General features: G+C 28.2%; 1 non-coding gene across 1 annotated transcript; it reads right to left on the reverse strand.

Annotated features, from left to right (window-relative positions):
* Positions 1–1,443: 1,443 nt before the first annotated feature.
* Positions 1,444–1,554, reverse strand: LOC140876992 (small nucleolar RNA R71). Its single transcript, XR_012149214.1, has one exon. It is a non-coding gene; the product is annotated as a small nucleolar RNA R71 (small nucleolar RNA).
* Between the last annotated feature and the right edge of the window lie 3,420 nt (positions 1,555–4,974).

The following is a 4,974-nucleotide window of genomic DNA, read 5'->3' on the forward strand; positions in this document are numbered from 1 at the left end:
TGCTTGGTACCTTGAATTTGGTTACCTTGATTTGTTGTCAAATATGATACAATAATTATATACTATAAATATAAGTATCTATTTATAATAAAGTCATATATATTATTTAGACGATAGCGTGACACTGTCGGTTGTTCTAAATAATATATTGTGATTTGAACTAACATTTACTTTCTCGCATCTAACTTTTACTTTATCGCAACTAACATTTACTTTTCCGCAACTAACATTTACTTTCTCGCATATAACATTTATTTTTCCGCAACTAACATTTACTTTATCGCATCTAACATAAAGTCATATATTTTATTTAGACGATAGCGTGGCTCTGCCGGTTGTTCTAAATAAAATATTGTGATTTGATCTAACATTTACTTTTATGTCAATTTATATTTATGCATTTATATATATATTATGGGTACCATGTATTAAATATCGACTGATATTAATATAGTGGGAACTATATTATATGATATACTTGTTTAAATATTTAATTGTTCTTTTTATGTTTATATTTATTCATCTATATATATATTATGGGTACCATGTATTAAATATCGGTTAATCTGATATTAATATAGTGGGAACTATATTATATGATATACTTGTTTAAATATTTCATTGTTCTTTTATGTTTATTCTTATTTTAGTTTCTTTTATTTATTTTTATTAAGCAATCTTAAATAAACCAACAATGAACCTTTGAAACCTTGACAATTTTATAATTTGTGTATTTGAAGTTTCATAATAATATTTCCATCTATAATATATCATGCTAAAATTAAAATTACAGCATCCTCTCCGTAGATCGATCTCGTACTCACGAGTATATTACTTGCAGACAACCTACACTTGGGTTTATTACAATTTAAGTTGTAGCAAGTTTTTGGCGCCGTTGCCGGGGAGGTATAAATTAAGTTTAATTTTATGTTATTTATGTAAATAGTATGTTGTTTTTAATTGTATGATTGTTTGGAGTCGTAAACAAAGTGGTAGACTTGTTCGAGTATCTAAAAATATTTTAAACATGGAGGATAATTCTAATAATCAAGATGATAATAATAATAATAATAATCAAGAACATGAACAACCAAGAACACTTAGGCACCATATGAATCCAATAAGAACTAGTATACCATCTTGTTTAGTCTTTCCTCCTGATGCGTCTAATTTCAATTTTAAACCTCAAATCATTCAACTTTTACCAAATTTTCATGGCCTAGATTCTGAAAATCCATATTTGCATTTAAGAGAATTTGAGGAGGTTTGCAACACTTATAATGATCAAAATTGTAGCATGGATACTGTTCGATTAAAGCTTTTCCCTTTTTCCTTAAAAGATAAAGCTAAAACATGGCTGCAAAATTTGAGATCAAGTTCAATAAGATCATGGGAAGAAATGCAAAAACAATTTCTAAAAAAGTTTTTTCCTTCCCATAGAACAAACTCTTTTAAAAGACAAATTGCAACTTTTTCTCAAAAACAAGGGGAAACATTTTATCAATGTTGGGATAGATATAAAGAGTTACTTAATACATGCCCACATTATGGTTTTGAAATATGGAGAATAGTTTCTCAATTTTATGAAGGTTTAATACCTAAAGATAGGCAAATGATAGAATTCATGTGTAATGGAACTTTTGAAGATAAAAACCCAAATGAAGCTATGGAATATTTGGAGTCATTAGCAGAAAATGCTCAAAATTGGGATAATATAGGCTCAATTGAACCACCAAGTAAAACCAATAATTCAACAAATGGGGGTGGTATTTATCATCTTAAAGATGATGTAGTTGTTCAAGCTAAACTTGCATCTTTAGCAAGAAAAATCGAGTCATTAGAAATGAAAAAGAGTGATCAATTAAAAAGTGTTCAAGAAATTGTTTGTCATATATGTGACACACATGATCATCTTACAAAAAATTGTCCTACTTTGCCTTCATTTAAAGAATGTCTCCATGAACAAGCCAATTATGTTAACAATTTTAAAAGACCAACATTAGATCCTTTTTCACAAACATATAATCCTGGTTGGAGAAATCATCCCAATTTTAGTTGGAGGAACGATAATAATGCACAACCTTCACAACAACCTTTTCAAAATAACCAAAATCATCAAGGTTATGCTCCTTATATCCCACCTCCAAGAAAACATTTTGAAGATGAAATTCATGCATACATTCAAAAGCAAGAGTCTATCAATATTCAAAACATTCAATCTATGAATTATTTGAAAGAAACTCTTGCAAAATTTGAATCTGCACTTAATATTCATGAAAAAGGAAAATTTCCATCTCAACCACAACCTAATCCTAAAAATCAAGATAAATTTGATCAAGTAAAATCTGTTATTACTCTTAGAAGTGGTAAAATAGTTAATGATCCATATAGTGATAAAAACAAAGATCAATTAAACTCAAAGAGTAAGGATTCAAATCCTGATACTTTTGAGAAAGATAATGCTTTGAGTCCTAAAAATAAGAAAATTGATGATAAAATAAATAAACATGTTCCTTTTCCTCATGCATTGGTAAATAATAAAAAACAAAAAAATGATTCTGATATTTATGAAGTTTTTAAACAAGTGAAAATAAATATTCCATTATTAGATGCTATTAAACAAGTGTCTTCTTATGCAAAGTTTTTAAAAGATTTATGTACTGTGAAAAGACAATTGCATGTAAAGAAGAAAGCATTCTTAACGGAGCAAGTAAGCTCTATTATTCAAAATAATTCTACCTTGAAATATAAAGATCCCGGTTGTCCAACAATTTCATGTATTATTGGAAAAAATAAAATTAAAAAAGCTTTGTTAGATTTGAGAGCAAGTGTGAATTTACTTCCTTATTCAGTTTATGAAAAACTTAAGTTGGGAGATTTAAAGCCTACATCTATCAGTCTTTTACTAGCCGATAGGTCAATCAAAATACCTAGAGGTATCGTAGAAGATGTGTTAGTTCAAGTCGATAAATTCATATATCCTGTGGATTTTATTGTTTTGGATACACAACCAATAGAAGTGCATAATGAAATTCCAATAATATTGGGACGTCCATTTCTCGCAACTTCAAATGCTTTAATAAATTGTCGAAATGGAATAATGAAATTATCTTTTGGAAATATGACTTTAGAACTTAATGTGTTCAATTTATGTAAACAACCAAGTATTAATGAAGATGAAGATGATAATGCAATAGAAACAATCGTGGAAGAAAATATACACCAAGAAAACTTAAATCAACAATCTGAAGTTTGTTTAGTGGAAAGTTTTGATTCAAAAAATATTTTTAAATCAAAGTTATTTGAAGAAATTAATGAACTTGAAGAAGTAAAAGAAAATGATCATCCAAAACTTGAATTAAAACCCTTAACAATAGAACTAAAATATGCTTTTTTTGGTGAAAATCAAACATATCCTATTGTAATATCTTCTACCCTCTTACCAAAACAAGAAGAAGATTTAATAACACTACTTAAAAAACACAAAAATGCAATTGGATGGACTTTGCAAGATATAAAAGGTATAAATCCTTTAATCTGCATACATAGAATTCACTTGGAAAAAAATGCTAAAACATATCAACAACCACAAAGAAGATTAAATCCACACATGAAAGAAGTTGTTAAAAATGAAGTTTTAAAACTATTAGGTGCCAGAATTATTTACCCAATCTCGGATAGTAAATGGGTAAGTCCAACACAAGTAGTACAAAAAAAATCAGGCATCACTGTTATAAAAAATGAAAAGGGAGAATTATTACAAGCTAGGATTCCATCTAGTTGGCGTATGTGCATTGATTATAGAAAATTAAATAATGCAACTAGAAAAGATCACTTTCCGTTACCATTTTTAGATCAAATTTTAGAGAAAGTGGCAGGTAATCCTTATTATTGTTTTGTTGATGGGTATTCGGGGTATTATCAAATACCAATATCATTAGAAGATCAAGAAAAAACTACTTTCACTTGTCCGTTCAGAAATTTTGCTTTTAAAAGAATGTCATTTGGTTTATGTAATGCCCCGACTACTTTTCAAAGATGCATGCTAAGTATTTTTAGTGACATGATTGAAGAATTTGTGGAAGTTTTTATGGATGATATAACTGTTTTTGGAAACTCATTTGAAAACTGTCTTAAAAATTTGGAAGAAGTTTTAAAAAGATGTGAAGAAAAAAATCTTGTTTTAAATTGGGAAAAATGTCACTACATGGTTAAATCCGGAATTGTGTTAGGGCATGTCATATCTGAAAAAGGAATTAAAGTTGATAAAGCTAAGGTTGATGTTATTGCTAATCTACCATCACCAAACACGATCAAAGAAATTCGATCATTTTTGGGTCATGCGGGATTTTATAGAAGATTTATAAAAAATTTTAGCATAATATCGAAACCAATTTCAAATCTTTTAACAAAAGATGCACAATTTGAATGGACTCAAGAATGTGAAACTGCTTTTAAAAAATAATTAATCTTTTAACTACATCACCTATTTTACAACCTCCTGATTGGTCTTTACCATTTGAATTCATGTGTGATGCAAGTGATTATACTGTAGGAGCCGTGTTATGACAAAGAAAAGAAGGTAAACCTTATGTGATCTATTATGCAAGTAGAACCTTAAATAGTGCTCAAATCAATTATTCAACAACTGAAAAAGAATTACTTTCAGTAGTGTTTGCATTAGATAAATTTCAATCATATTTAATTGGTTCTACTACTATTGTTTATACTGATCATTCTGCCATAAAATATTTATCAAATAAACAAGATGCTAAGCCGAGATTAATAAGATGGATTTTGTTGTTACAAGAATTTGATCTTGTAATAAAAGATAAAAAAGGAAAAGAAAATGTAGTAGCCGATCATTTATCATGAATAATTTCTGAATCATCTCAAAATGAAATACCAATAAATGAAAATTTTCCGGATGATCAACTATTTTATGCTACTACTATGCCTTGGTTTGCTAATATT

This window comes from Henckelia pumila, chromosome 1, assembly GCF_033568475.1.
Source record: "Henckelia pumila isolate YLH828 chromosome 1, ASM3356847v2, whole genome shotgun sequence".
Classification (NCBI taxonomy): Eukaryota; Viridiplantae; Streptophyta; class Magnoliopsida; order Lamiales; family Gesneriaceae; genus Henckelia; species Henckelia pumila.